Below are 16,768 nucleotides of genomic sequence, written 5' to 3'. Positions count from 1 at the left end.
TAAGAAATGAAAGAAAAAATTAAAGTAAAATAAAATACAAATAAAAAAACTAAGATAGAAATAGAAATTTAAAAAGTATATAAAAGGAATGTTTTTACTCAGTTCAGCCTTTGTGTGTCATCTTCTTTTTCTGTGTCCACAGCTGGTCTAATGAGGCAGGTCAGAGGTTCCTGTTCCTTGCAGCAGAGGTGTGCGCCTGTGGTGGCCAGCATGACACATTCCTTTGGCGCCTGTTGGAGCCGGCCGAGGTGCTTTTGCACGCACGCCCCTGTGTGCGCAAGGCAGCCCGAGAGCTAGCCTCAGGCCTGCCAAGCCTCGCTCTGGGAGTTGGTCTCTCGCTTCTTAGGGCGGGGGCCCGGACACTTGTGCACAGTGGAAGTGAGCGTTTGACGCCTGTTGGAGCAGGCCATGGTGCTTTTGTGTGAGCGCCCGTGCACGTGCAAGGGGGCCCGAGCGCTAGTGTCAGGCCTGCCGAGCTGTGCTCCAGGAGTTGGTCTCTCGCCTCTTAGGGCAGAGCCCGACACCTGTGCACAGTGGAAGTGAGTGTCTGTAAGTCACTGCTGCCCACCGTTCCCGCACCCGCCTGGGCGGGCATGAGCAGAACCTGAGCGAGTGGTCTGCACTCCGGCTTGGTGCCCCCTGGAGCTTGCCAGGCGTGTCTGAGCACGGTCTTCTGCATGTCCAGTGGGTGCTCCCTGAGCCCGTTGGGGCACTGATCTTATGTCTGTTGGGGTGTGTCCGAGGGGCACCTGGACACGCGGCCCCATGCACCTGGGCTAGTGAATGAGGGCACTTTCCTATGTGCACCTGTGTGACCCAAGGGGAGGGTTGGGGGTGGATGAGCGCACTTCTGGCCCTGCGCTCCTCAAGAATGTCCTATCACCCCCAAACTTTCCCCCCCTCTCTGCAGTTCACAAGAGAAAAATATAAAGGATAATTATGTTCTCACTTGCACAGCAGTACGCTGTTTCTTGTCTTTCAGCGCCAATGCCACCTGGTCAAGTCCTGTCTCTGCCAGTGGGCAGAGATCTGCTTTCCTTCTGATTCCTCTCTGGGGAAGCCTGTGGTCACCAAAAAGCCTTTGTGTACTTCCAGCCTCAGCTTGGGCAGCCACCCCAGTCAGGAATCCCATCTTGTCTCTTTTTCCTCTGCTATCCTCACCAAACAGGTCATTCCCAGATGGTTTTTCTCTAATCCAGCAGTGCCAAGGCTCGACTCCTACAGTGTCCAGCTGCTCACTGAGATGTTCTGTCTGCAATTAGTCCAAACTACAGATGGGTCTCGGGAGCCTGAAAGCACAGCCTCCACTCACTCCTCCGCCATCTTCTTTCTCTCTCATCTCTCTTTATTTTACCCATATTGGTCTTCTAACATACGGGCTCAGTGTAGAACCCTTTATTTTGATGTATTGTTTATCTAGAACACTCCTCTCTCATATTCCTAGTGGAAGGCTCTCTTATAATTCATATTCCAGTTTAGATGTCACTTATTCAGAGATCTTTCTCCCTCACTACTCTACCCTCTGTATCTATAATTACTTTCTCTCATAGTTCACTGTTGCCTTCTATTATGAAATTTATGTGGAACTGTGGCTATCATGGTTTTTATTATTTTCATGAGTTTTTGTTTATCTCCATCTTTAAAATACAAACTCCATTAGGGCAGGGGCATAGTGGTTAGTCATCGTTGTATTCATAGCACTGAATTTATGTTGAATATAAAATTGTCAAGAACTATGAAAAATTGGAGATACTACCCTGCTTGACAGCTTATAAGCCAGTCTCCCATGTAGTAAGTTCTGGCAGAAATCATGAGAATTCTAGGACAGAGGCAAAGGACTTTATAATACTGTACAGCAGGAAACATATGCTTCAAGTTTGCCTTGGTTCCTCCTGCCACAACCCCCCACCTCCAAATTCTAAAGAGGTAGCATGGAGCAGCCTAGGTGAATTGTGCACATTCATGAGTCTGTGTCACAGCTAAAGAACTTTGACCTTAGAGAACCACCATCCTTTGTCCTCAAGCAAATCTGATCAACCTTTGTCCCAAAGGAAGACATTTTTTTTTATTGTTTAGGACAACAAACAAACCTATTCAGTTCTCCTGAGTGAGACACTATGTTTGTGTATAATGTTGTTTACTTTTTAAACATCCTTAAAAAGATAGACTAGAACAAAAAGTAGCTTTGTCTCTATTTAGAAGACATGCAGAAATCTGAGACCCGACAATAATAGAAGTTCAATAATATTTTACATTTGACTAAAACTTAGCCTAACTGTTTGTATATCTGTTTGGTATAAGGATGGTTGTGAAAGTTTAGATGAGCATAAAGAGGAAGAGATGGGGAAGATCACCCAAACTAGGAGCATTTTGCAGCTGGTGTCTCTGGAAAAAGTAACTGTGTGTGAAGTTCCTAAAGTGATATTCCATTGGACCAACAAGGAAGGTACCAGTGAACAGTTTAGAAAAGTATGTCTAGAGAAAATTGCTCTGTTTGTGGTCTATTTCTCAGACTTTCTTTCCCTGACACTGTGTTCCTTCCTATTGCACTTCTGGTCCATGCTACTTTCTACCTACCTGGTCATTTTAGTATAGCAGGGGTAATAGTCTAACTATATAGAATTCTCAATGTCTAATTTATTATATTTCAATCTTTGTTGATGATTTTATATTACTGAATTTATTTTGCTCCGTATTTCTAGTGCATATTGCCTGTACAGAAATGAGATGCTAATGGGATTTTACTTTTCTTCTACTTGGGTCTACATATAACTCTCTAGTTGCCAAGAAAGCTGTCTTTCTTTGAAACCATGGAAAAATAAGTTTGATGTGTCAGGCAGGCCTGTGAAAGAACAACAAATGGTATTTAACCCAAGCACAACATTTTAGTGTCTATCTATCCTGCATTTTATATCATTCAACCAGAAGCTCTACGTGTCCAGTGAAGAATGGATTTTTGTATTTAAGCCATCACACTTCATTACATATGTTCTTGTTTCAGTCACCAAAGGGCATTTCTTGTATGCCCCTCTGTGACAGAAGCTCAGTCAGGCACATAGATTTGATTCTTAATAAGATACACTTACTATTCAAGCAGATTTCACAATTAGAGACAGATTTTAGAAGTTGGTTGCAATAGGCTTAAATATTTTTATATTAGAAGTTTGGACTTATACCTACACGACAAGGGCAAATGTAATGGTAGCAATTAGTGGGAATGGCATGGTAATGGGAATGCCCCCACCTGGGGCACTACTTGAATATTAGATAATGAAAAAACTCACCAGGCAGAGCGATGGGGGTCCATAGAAAGAGAAGAAACATTATAGGTAAAGGACATATGGTAATTAAGGAGACATTTGAGAACATGGATTCTAGGATGTGCCATTAATGAGCTCTCTGACCTTACTATCTCCATTTCCTTGTTGTAGTATGAGGCTATTGAGATGAGTGATCTCTAGCTCTTTTACCCCCATATACTGAGAAGATAAAGGACATTCTCAGCAATCAGACTATTGACATTCCAGAAAAAGTCAACATCACTCTGAAGGGACACTCAGTTATTGTGAAGGGCCCCAGAGGCAGGGGATTCAATCACATCAATGTAGAACTCAGTCTCTTTAGAAAGAAAAAGAAGTTCTGGGTTGACAAATGGTGGGAGAAATAGAAAGGAACTGGCTTCTTTCCTGCCATCTGCAGTCATATACCAACCATGATCAAGGATGTCACACTGGGCTTCCATCACAAGATGAAATCTGTGTACTCTCATTTTCTTATCAATGTTGTAGTTCAGGAAATCTGTTCTCTTATTAAAATCAGAGATTTCTTGGCTGAAAAATACATCCACAAGTTTCAGATTAGCATTGGTTATTCAGTATCTAAGCCCAGAAAGAGGAGTTAATTCTTGAAGGAAATGACATTAAATGTGTCTCAAATTCAGCTGCTTTGATTCAGCAAACCACAATAGTTAAAAACAAGGACATGGAACATTTTGAGATGATATCTATTTCTGAAAAAGGAGCAGGATGATAAGATCTTATTTGTCCAGTTACAGAAACAGCAAGATGCCAGATTCTTCAGACTTATTTGTGATATTTTAAAGATGCAATAAGAACTCTATATTGAGAAAAAAGATATGTGACCCCTAAAATCCAATTGCAGCTGTATTGCTCATATCAACTCTAGGTGTTATTATTTTATGTTCTGAAATGTCCATGCTTTAATTTATTTATTATCATGACAGGGTGATTGTCCATAAGATTCTGGGTTACTGAGAAGATTTCTTCTTTAATATGTAGGTCATAATCAATAGGAGTGAGTCTCTGATTAGAAAACACATCACCACATAGAATCATTTAATGCATACTACTTAATTTTTATCACTTCCTTGAGAAAATGCAGATGGAAAAAGTACATTATTGTAAAGGAAGATCTAAGTTGTGGATGAGCTGAGACTGTCAGAGACAAACTGCTCAGTCAACATTTGTTCAGAACCATTTTCTTACTATGAATGTGCAATAAGAAAAATCTAGTTGCTCTCTACTTATTAGTACATATATAGAACAGTTTAATTATCTAAATTGTTGCTACATCAGGAGCATGTGAATTGCTCATAATGTTTAGAAATAAAAATTTCTTTAGTCAGCTTTTATTACTTTGATATTTTTCAGCAAAATCCATTGCCATTTTATTATCAATGTAATGTGGTAATCAGTAAGGAAATTATAATGCAAAACACACAGTGAATTATTAATAGGTACAGTATTAAGGATGAGATGATGTGCTTTACAGTTTATCTTTTGTTCTATGTGCTTATTTCCCTTTTTATGTCATCTTATTTCAGAAACTTTCTCATCCAGGCAAGACCCTTTATATCTAAGGAAAATATCAGGTTTTTAAATGTTTACTTAAGATAAGACAATAATTCTAGTAAACTCTTCTTCATCTTTCATTATTTCTAAGCTTGTTATTCTTAATTTATTTCCTCATTCAAAAATAGGTGATTAAAATTTAAAAATTGCCTGAATATTTTAATAGGAGCATCACAGTCTTAAGGCACTTCCTTTGCAGATACACGTTATGTAGCATATCATATTATGTGTAGATAACAGTAACCCCACAATATTTCCATACTATACAAGGCCTACCTGGAAAAAGTCCAGCCATTGTTAACATAACAAGAATGGTTGCGCTACATCAATGTAACCTGGTAGCCAAAGAGAGTGGACAGGAATATACATGCATAAACAATGACAACTTCACTGTGCTAGTCAGTGGGGGCAGTAGACGCAGTTGAGTGAGCATGTGTACTGTGTGGACATCACATTCAAAATAACTGAGCTAGTAGAGCAACAAACCTGCATCCAATTTGTGTTAAGCTTGAACATTCCTTCTTGGAAACTATTTGGAAGGTTCAAAAGACTGCAGCTATGGGCAACTGGTGATTGGCAACTTCATCACCACAATGCACCTGCTCATGAATCATACTTCATGAATATCTTTTTGGCAAAACATCAAATCACCTAGGTGATTCACTCCTCTACTGTCCAGATTTGGTGCCCTGTTATTTCTGGCTTTTCCAAGAACTAAAATCACATTTGAAACAGAAAAGATTTCACACTGTTGATAAGATTCAGGAAAATACAACAGGGCAGCTGATGATGATTGGGAGAACTGTGCGAGGTCCTAAGGTGCCTGCTTTGAAGGGGACTGAGGCGTCATTGTCCTGTGTGCAATGTTTCTTGTATCTTCAGCAATAAATGTCTCTAATTTTCATATTACATACTGGATACCTACTGGACAGACCCCATATGTTATTGTCAACTTATCAGGACCAGGAAAGTTAGTTGAGCATGAAAATTAATGTCTGGATTAAGGGGATTAAGTTCTCAGCCCCCTTTTACCTTCTACTGTCCAATTCAGCTTCAGGGAGAATGAATGCTGCCATGGATTTATCAGATCAAAGAACACTAGACTTGCACTTTTTCATCAGCAAGGTAGTAAAAGCCAAAACTGAAGAGGTATTTTCTGGGGAAGGAACGATTCTATTTATTTTTAGTTTTTTCTGCTTCCTTTCTGCACACCCTCTGATGAAGCCAGCCAAGTATAATAAGTGCTACATTAGGATATGGGGAAAAACTAGTACAAAATATGATCTTTTTCCTTGCCTTACTCACTAAAGGACAGATGACATTAAAGGAAGTGAGGGAGGGAGCCATCTGTTTATCTGGGGGTCAAGTATCCAAGCTAGAAAAAGCACAAGTGCAAATGCCTTGAGTCAGGAATCTACCTGGCTCTGAAGAAGTGCAAGAGGCCACTCTCCCTGTAGTCAAGAGAGAGGCTGGGAGACAGGGCAATTACAAGGGGTCACACTGGGTCACATGCTGCCCTAGGAGCTTTGGCTTATTCATTTATCTCCATGCTCTGACTCCAAATTCAGAATACACTGTTTACATTAGAAAAACCCTCTATCCAACCCCCCTTAATTCCTCTAAATGAGGAATTCCTTCAGCCTTCTATCACAAGACTCAGTATTCAGTAATGTTGCTTCTTCACATGGACAGTCAAATTGTCTATACCTCAGTACTTAATCCAAGTGCAAATCTTTCCTGATCTTCAGAGATGAGGGGAAAAAAATCAACCTTACCTCACATAAAAGATTACATCCTTAAACTTTTAGTCTGCTACATTTTGCTTTATATTTAATACCTAGAAATTATTCTTCCTGATTTATTCCAAAGTGTAAAGGATATAGTAATAAGTAAATGTTTGACATGGATAGCCTCTCAATTTCCCCTCTCTATATGATAAGAATAAATCAAATTGTTATTACTTGAAGAGATTAAATTTGAAGTGTATTATCTTACATATGACAAGGTTTATTGAAAAATCGATTATTTAAACACTATTATGCCAGACTAATTTGAATGAGCACAAAAGATTCAGTAGGGAGAGTATTAGTTGAGTTGGTGAATGGTTTTTATTTTTTATGTTATGTGTTTTATATATATATCTATCTATACATTTTTTCCCTCAAAACATTTGTGTTTGGGTTTACAAACTTGGTAACTGCTCTTATTTTAAAATTTGTCCATTAGTAACTACTCTGTTATTAATAGAATGATAATTTCCATTACCAGTTCATTCTAAATTATACCCTTCATTGTCTTTACTTTGAATGGAAATATATTTTAATATGAAATGTCCAGTTTATAATAAAAAACATTCAAATACATAAACTTGAAGATTAGTCAAGTAAAAAAAACAATTAAGTGTGCAATTGGGATACTGCTATTTACACTTTCTGGCATTATTTGTTTGTTAAATAAGCCTATATTAAAAATATAAACCCTTGTTCCAAGGTAATTACTTGTTTTAGAAAAAATGAAAAATTCAAAATAATGTATTATTCACATGACAGTCTAAAGAGAATACATTGCTTTGACTGCTATGCTAGGTCATATACCCCGTACTTGTTCAAACTTCTGTGTTTGCAAAATAGTTCTCTAGAATTTGGACTTTACCTTCTTTACTAACATGTATTCTAATAGAGACAATTTCTGTAGCTTATAAAGTAACAAGATAATGTTACCCTGGCATTGTTATTCAATGGAATATTGCTTAGTAGAAAAGGTTCATGATAATCAGATTTTCTAAGTTACAGTTAGAAGCCCCTTTTATCCTATCTTCTTATAAGAACTCATGCATGCCTTTTCTGTACCTACTGATTTTAATTTTTTACCTGAAGGCATGGAAGAAGTCAGAGTTATTATGCTTCACCTCTTTTAGCTGTCATGCTGGCTTCTTTTGCAACCAGAGCAATTTAGGTGACTGTGACTACTAAAATTAGATGAACAAATAAGCATCTTTACAATCCTAATATTCCTCATGAAAGCTTTAAGTCAAAAGCCTTATTATGTATAATACTTTTGATATTTAATGGAAGGAAATATCACCAGTCATAATAGCTTACTAAGTAAAAAAAGAAAAAAAAGTAGACCACTACCTTTCTTATTTCTAAAGACCAAGCAATTATTTTAGTAATTTAATGTAATCTGTGTGTAAACTAAGGCTTTGGAGTTGGTTGCCTATTATTCAGTTGCTCATAAACAAAATGGAGATATTTTTTGTCATTTCAAAGTTCCAGATGATTTCGTGGCTATGGTCTTTCTATCCTGTGTATACTTCCCTTTTGTGGAGTGTTTTTCTCATATTCATGATCCAAAGAGCTCATAGTCTAACAAGTCTGCAGTAAAGAAAAGGAAAGAGGATGCAGAAGAATATTTACCCTCCTGTTAGGGGCTTGACCCAGAAGTTGCTCACGTTATATCCTGTCACATTTCATTGGCTTGACTATATCCCCATGGTTAAATGTAGTTAGAAGAAAGATCTTCCTCTCCTTCCCCATCCCTTTACTCTTCTTTTTCCTTCTCCTCTTCCCTTTCCTCCTCTTTCTCATCTTCTTATTCCTTTTACTGTTCTTTTATTTTAAGATATAGTTGAATAACAATGAGGGGTTTTGTTACAATAATATGGAATTGAGAATAAATATTAAGAGAGAACAAAGCAATCATTTCAATGATCTCATTTAAAAACACTATATTAGATATTCTGTTTGGAAAGCCATGTATGTTAATTTTTAAGTTAGTTTTTTGTTCTCCAAAATGAATGGATACTAATGAAAAATATAAATTTAAATTGAAACATACTAAATTTCCAATGTATATCTTTAATAGGTATCATGTGCATATTATTTTCTCAGAATTTCTATTTAGTTATTTAGATGATTTTGTTAAAGTATTAACTTTATCAGATTCATCTCTAAGAAGTTATTTTCTTATCCCAAGATTATAAATATACTATCTCATTCTTTTTTCCTATTAGTTTTTCAGCTTTTACCTTGATATTTGTCTTAAATCCATCTAAAATTCACAATTCATTTAGTGTATAATATGAATTGTAGTTGACACTTTTGTGGCTACATATATATATATATATATATACATATATATATATATATATATATGTATATAATATATATAGTGAGCAGTTTCCCCAAAGTCTTCTGATTTGTGATTCAAACCATATCACATACCTTAGTGACCTTTTCTCTTTCATTCAGCAAATATGATAGATAGTAAGCACTGTGATGGGTGCTAAGCATATAAGCAAGTGTCAAAGTCTTTGCTCTAATTGAACATATTTTTCTAGTGGAGTGAAACTAATGAAATTATTAAAAGATCACCTCAGATAATGAAAACAATAACAATATAAAAGAAGGTAGGGGTATTTGCAAATTTTATATTTTTTATTAACTTATTTGCCTGTTGTATATAATTATTGCTACATTTATGTAGGGCAAAATGCAGGATTTGTAGGGGACCTACTCCCTCTTTGGTTATCTTTTCAGATTTTTCTTTGGTATTTGTTGATTTTTTTGTATGAATTTTAGTACCAGGTTCATGAAACATGACAATAAATCTTTGGACTTCAGCTGGAATTACACTGAATTTATAATTTAGCTTGACCAAAAGTAATATATATTTTAAAATGTCCCATCTATGAACTTAACATTTCCCTATTTATCCAGATTCTTTAAAATTTACATTTAATAGTTAAAAAAGATATTTTAAAAGGTGTTATATATGTTTGGTTAAGTTAATTAGTTACTACCTGAAATTGTTCCTCACTTTCTAGTTATTGCTGATATGTCCCTAATTTTATTTTTCAGAGAAAATCTCATATCTGGAAAACATTATGAACACACTTATTAGTTCTTGTGATTTCTTAACTCAAATAGGGTTTTCTCTCTAAGTGAGTAAATGTCCCATTGTGTTGATTGACACTTTGGATAATAAGTTAAATGCTATAAATTAGAGTAGGTACGATGCTTGTATCCTTTATTGTGTCTCAGATGTTCCATTACAGCTATTCAGAATTTTCTAATGTTTCTGTGGTTTTAAGTTATTTGTCCACTTCAATTAGACTGCCAAATTTGTAGGCAGAAATATTATATCCCTATTACCCTTTCAGTGTCTTTAGGATCTTAAGGGGTTACTTGTCTTTTTCCCCTGATTTTGTTAATTCACCTTTACTTCCTTTTTAATTTCATCAATCAGACTAAAGGTAAACTTTATTGGTCTCTTTAATACAACCACCATGATTTCATTTATTTTCTCTATTGATTGTGCACTTTCTAATTAATTGATTTCTGCTCTTATTTTTAATGTTTCCTTTTTTCTACTCAGTTTGGAATAATTTTTTCTTCTTTTTCTATATTTTTTTGGTGGAAGCTTAGGTTACTGATTTTGGACTGTTCTTTAGCTGCACCACACAAATTTTGATGTACTGTGTTTTAATTATAATACTAATATTATCTAATTTATATATTTATATCTCTCTTGACTAATATATTATCTATACATATATTTTTATGTTTCTGAATATGTGAAAATTTAAATATATTTTATTTATTAATATAACTTCATTATGATCAGAAAATATAGTATGTATAATTTAATATAGTTAAATTTATTAAAATTTGTTTATGGACCATCATATTTATCTTTATCTCATTTCTTTTTTGATATTTTTTCTCTTTTCCTGCCATCTTTTGGATCAAGTTATTCTTAGTATTCATTTTATTATCTCTATTTATTATTTACATCTTTTTAAAAAATCTTTACTTGATTTTTTTCATTGCTTTCAGAGAGAAAGAGAGAGGGAAACATCAATTGGTTGCCTCCCACATGCACCTGGATGGGAGATGGACCTGAAATCTGGGTGTGTTCCCTGACCAGGAATCAAACCCACAACCTTTCATTTACAGGATGATGTTTTAATTAACTGAGCCACACTGACCAGGGCTCTTTCTATTTCTTTCTTTTTTAAAAAGTGTGTTGTCTAAGGCAATGCTATTTATGAGAATATTCAGTGAGGATGGAAATACTTCATATGTATGCTGTCCAGTTCAGTAGCCACTAGCCACATTTGTAACAGGCTATTGAGCACTTATGTAATAGAGAAACTAAAAGCATAAATTAATTTAATTTAAATTAAATTTATGTAGCTACATGTGGCTAGTGGCTATCTTATAGAGAGTACAGCCCCAGGGTTTACAATATGCATCTTTTAACTCATTACAGTTTCCCAGAAAACATAATATTTTACACTTTACATATCACTTAGACTCTGAAAATAATAGAAGGGCATTTTTCCATGTCCCATTGGTATTAGGGTTTTCTAGAGAAACACACAGAGAAAGAGATCTTATGAGGAATTGGCTCACACGATAATGGAAGCCAAATTGCATCATAATCTGCTATCTGCAAGCTGGTAACCCAGGAAAGTCAGTGGTGCAATTCAGTCTGAGACTGAAGGTCAGAAAAGATGATATGAAATGAGGTGAGATGAAATGTTTCAGCTCTGAAGCAGAGAGGCAGGGGAAAAAAAGAGTGAATTCCTTTTTCCTCTGCCTTTTGTTCTATTCAGAATGGACTGGATGATATTCATCCACATTAGAGAGGGCTATCTACTGTACCCAGTCCACTGATTCAAATGCTAATCTCATCCAAAAACAGCCTCACAGACATACCCAGAAATAATGTTTAATCTGGGCATCTTGTGGCCAGTAAAAGTGACACACAAAATTTAGCATTACATGTCTTTTCTACTGTAATTAAAACTCCACAATACATTGTTCTTTTTTCTTTATATATTAAGTGGTTTGTTATAGAAATTAATAGAAGAAAATACCTTTATATTCACCTGTAAATACCATTTTTTATTTTGAAGAACAGTTTTGGTTAACTTGGAATTCTAGTTTAAGATTTTATTTTTTATTTAGTTTTGTACGCTAATGCCAGAGATGTGGATTTGGTACTGGTTACGACTATAAATGATGCAGGAAGGTTAGACTTTAGTAGACACTTGAAGACAGGAAAAAGTTTAACACGTGATTATCTAACAGTAGAAGGTTGCAGACAGAAGGAATATTTAGGAAATATATATAATGGGTATTTATGGGAAGTACAGTTGTCCCCCCTGATTCATAGAAGATACATTCTAAGATTCATAATGAGTGCCTGAAATGAAGGTTAGTACCAAACCCTATATACATGGTGGGGCAAAAGTAGACTTACAGTTGTGAATACATGAAACACAAGTTTATTCTTGTATTACTACTTATTAATTATTGTATTATTTTCCATAAGAACAACTGTAAACCTACTTTTTTCCCCACTCTGTATATACTGTATTTTTCTTATACATACATACACATGATGAAGTTTAATTTATAAATAGACACAATAAGATATTAACAACAAAAACTAATAAAATAGAACAGTTAAAATAACATAGTCTAATTAAAGTTATGTTAATGTGGTCTCTCTCTCAAAATATCTTATTATACTGCACTCATCTTTTAAAGGAAGCACTTTATGATTTCTCTTTGGCATATCTGAATTGCCAGCATCACTACTCTTGTGCTTTGGGGCCATTATTAGGTAAAATAGATGTCACTTGAACACAAGCACTAGGATAACATGAGAGTCAACCTCATAACTGAGATGGCTACTAAGTGACTAATGGTCAAGTAACATATACCGTTTTTAGATGCTGGACAAAAATATGAGTTATGTCCCAGGTGAGACAGAATGGAACTGTGTGAGAGTTCATTCCACCACTCAGAATGGTACACAATTTAAGACGTATAAATTATTTATTTCTGAAAGTTTTCATTTAATGTTTTTGACAAAGGGTAAATGAAATCATGGAAAAGGAAATCAAGAAAAGGGGTCTACTGTGTAGCCTAGGCAAAGACAGAACCAACAGCAAAGGCCTTTAAGCAGGAATGTACTTGACTCATTCAGGAAGTAGCAGGAATGACAGTTTGGCTAGCACAGATGAGCTAAGCCTTGTTAGGAGAGGGAGTCAGGGCACCACAGATCATTCAAAGCCTTGCAGCCTTTTTAAAACATTAGTTTTATTCTGAGTGAATGGGGAGGTATTTTAGACTTGAGCAGCAGAGTGACATGAAATTTAAGTTTTAAAAGTAAAGTTTTGTGGAGAATAAATTGTTAAGGTCTAAGAATAGAAGTAAGGAGACGATTGGGACAAGTGATGATGGTGACTCAGACAAGAGTGCTAGCAGTGGACACATGGAAAATGGTTAGGTTTGGGATATACACCATAGACTGTATGTGTGGTTATGGGAGAAAGAGAGAATTAAGTGGAAGGGGGAGTAAAATCAATAGAGTTGGAAAATATTAGAGAATAAGGAGTTTGAGGAAAATCAAGTGTTCAGTTTTAGACATATTAACTTTGAGACATCTATTGAGATTTCAGCAAAGCTCAAGTAAGCAGACTATGTAAGTGTAGTTTGGGAGGGAGGTGTGGTTTGAGTGTTGTCACCATATAGATCCCATTGAAACTCTGAGAGTCTGTGAGTTGCCATGGGAGTACGCATAAGTAGAAAAGCAAAGAATATCAAAGACTAATATCTGGGAGAACTCTAACACTAAAAAGTATTGGAGAAAAATTGGTGGCAGCAAAGGAGTTTGAGGAGAGAGAAGAGAGTGAGGAGTTCAGCCACAAACTGTGTGGCTTGGTCATATGCTGCTATTAAATCACATAAAATAAGGACTTGAAGACTGGCTGTTAGATTTGTCATCAGGGAGTATTGTTAAAATTGAGTAAAGCAATTTCAGAAAAGTGGTAAAGGTGAACTCTGCTTGGAATGGATTAAAGAGGAAATGAGAGAAGGTATGTAGACTAGACTAGAAGTTGTATCAGCTCTTTCTGAGACTTTCGTTCTGAAGTGAAAGAATTGGACCTGAAGTTGTTATAGAATATGCTGTTAAGGTTTTTTTTTTTTTTTAATTGTTTTTCTATTACAATTGTCCCAGTTTTTCCCCCATTACTTCTCCCCATCCCACCCACCACTTCTCCCACAGTCAATCTCCACCCCACTGTACATGTCCATGGGTCATTTATACTAGTTCCTTGACTAGACCCTTCCTCTTCTTACCCCCTTCTCTCCCTCTCCGTTCCCCACTTGTCACTGTCAGTCTGCTCCTTGTTTAAATGCCTCTGGTTCAATTTTGCTTCTTTGTTTGTGTTGTTCATTATTTTCCTGTATTAGGTGATATCATATGGTACTTGTCTTTCATTGTCTGGCTTATTTTGCTAAGCACAATTCTCTCTAGTTTCAACATTGTCACAAATGGTAGAAGTTTCTTTTTTCTTTCTACTACATAGTACTCCATTGTGTAAATGTACCACAGTTTTTTGATCTGCTCATATACAAATGGGCACTTAGGCTGTTTCCAGCACTTGGCTATTGTAAATAGCAGTGCTATGAACATAGGCATGCACAAGTTCTTTTGAATTGGGGTTTCAGGATTCTTCAGTTATAATCCTAGCAGTGAAATGACTGGTTCAAAAGGGAGTTTCATTTTAAATTTTTTGAGGAAATTCCATACTGTTTTCCATAGTGGCTGCACCAGTCTGCATTCCCACCAACAGTGCAGTAGGGTTCCTGTTTCTCCACATCCTCGCCAGCACTTGTTGTTTGTTGATTTGTTGATGATGGCCATTCTGACTGGTGTAAAATGGTATCTCATTGCAGTTTTTATTTGCATCTCTCTGGTAGCTAGTGATGTTGAGCATTCTTTCATATGCCTATGGACACTCACTATGTTCTCTTTGGAGAATTGTTTGTTCAGGTTCTTTGCCCATTTTTTTTTTATTGGGTTATCTGTCTTCTTGGTGTTGAGTTGTATAAGTTCTTTATATATTTTTGAGATCAATTCCTTGTCTGACGTATTATTTACAAATATGTTTTCCTGTATAGTTGTTTCCCTTTTCATATTACTGATGTTTTCTTTTGCTGAGCAGAAACTTTAGTTTGATGTAGCCCCATTTGTTTATTCATTCTTTTATTTCCCTTGTCTTAGGAGATATATTGGTGAAAATATTGCTACATGGAATATCTGAAATTTCCCTGCCTATGTTTTCCTCTAGGATTTTTATGGTGTCACAGCTTACATTTAAATCTTTGGTCTATCTTGAGTTTATTCTGGTGTATGGTGTAAGTTGATGGTCTAGTTTCATTTTTTTGCATGTCCCTGTCCAGTTCTCCCAGCACCATTTGTTAAAGAGGCTCTTTTCACTCCATTTTATGCTCCTTCCCCATTTTTTCAAATATTAGTTGACTATATAGACCTGGGATTATTTCTGGGCTCTCTATTCTGTTCCATAGATTTATATGTCTGTTCTTATGCCAGTACCAGACTGTTTTGATTACCATGGCCTTGTAGTATAGTTTGATATAAGGTTTGTGATTCCTCCTACTGTGTTCTTCTATCTCAAGATTGCTGTGGCTGTTTGGGGTCTTTTTTGGTTCCATCTAAGTTTTAAAGTATTTGTTCTAGGTCTGTGAAATGTGTCACTGGTATTTTAGTGGGGGACTGAGTTGAATCTATAAATTGCTTTGGGTAGTATGGACATTTTAATGATGTTGATTCTTCCTATCCATGAACAGCATATATGCTCCATTTATTTGTATCTTCCTTAATTTCTTCCTTCAATGTTATGTAGTTTTCTGAGTTCAGGTCTTTTACCTCCTTGGTTAAGTTTATTCCTAGGTACTTTATTTTTCTTGTTGCTACAATAAATGGGATTTTTTTTCTAGTTTCTAGTTTCTATCTCTGATATTTTATTGTTGTGTATAGAAATGTCTTCAATTTTTGAATATTGACTTTGTACTCTGCTATTTTATCAAATCCACTTATTAGGTCGAGTCGTTTTTTCATGGAGTCTATAGGGTTTTCTATGTACAATATCATGTCATCTGCAAACAATGACAGTTTTACTTCCTCTTTTCCAACTTGGATGCCTTTTCTTTCTTTTTCTTGTCTGATTGCTGTGGCTAGAACTTCTAAGAGTATGTTGAGTAGGAGTGGATAGAGTGGACATCCTTGTCTTGTTCCTGTTCTTAGGGGTAATGCTTTCAGTTTTTGCCATTGAGTATGATGTTGGCTTCTGGTTTCTAGTATATGGCCTTTATTATGTTGAGGTATGCTCCATCTATTCCCATTTTGCTGAGTGTCTTTATCATAAATGGGTGTTGTGCTTTATCAAATGCTTTTTTAGGATCTATTGATATGATCATGTGATTTTGGACTGTCTTTTAGTTTATGTGGTGTATTACATTTATTGATTTACTAATATTAAACTATTCTTGCATCCCTGGGATGAATCCCACTCGATGGTGGTATATACCATTTCTTTTTATTCGTTTGTTTTGTTTTTTTAGTATATTTTATTATGTTGTTACTGTAGTCCCAATTTTTTCCCCTTTGTTCCCCTCTGCCCAGTACCCCCCTTTCCCTCCAGCAATCTCACCCCCTTTAGTTCATGCCCATGGGTCATGCATATAAATTCTTTGGCTTCACCCTTTCTTATATTATTCTTAACTTCCCCCTGTCTATTTTGTACCAAACAATTATGCTTCTTAATCCCTATACTATTTCCCCATTCTCTCCCTCCCCTCTCCCAGCTGATAACCCTCCAAATGATGCCTATGTCTATGATTCTGTTCCTATTCTGGTTTGCTTAGTTGGCTTTTGTTTTTATTTTTTAGATTCAGTTATTAATAGTTGTGTTTGTTGTCATTTTAATGTTCATAATTTTGACCTTTTTCTTAAGTAAGTCACTTTGACATTCCATATAATAATGGCTTAGTGATGATGGACTCCCTTAGCTC

General features: G+C 35.8%; 1 pseudogene; it reads left to right on the top strand.

Annotated features, from left to right (window-relative positions):
* Positions 1-408: 408 nt before the first annotated feature.
* Positions 409-4,029, top strand: LOC149996004 (large ribosomal subunit protein uL6 pseudogene; annotated as a pseudogene).
* Positions 4,030-16,768: the final 12,739 nt, after the last annotated feature.

This window comes from Furipterus horrens, unplaced genomic scaffold (genome assembly GCF_987537825.1).
Source record: "Furipterus horrens unplaced genomic scaffold, mFurHor1.1.pri manual_scaffold_12, whole genome shotgun sequence".
NCBI classification, from domain to species: domain Eukaryota; kingdom Metazoa; phylum Chordata; class Mammalia; order Chiroptera; family Furipteridae; genus Furipterus; species Furipterus horrens.
This window is presented reverse-complemented; position numbering and strand designations above follow the sequence as displayed.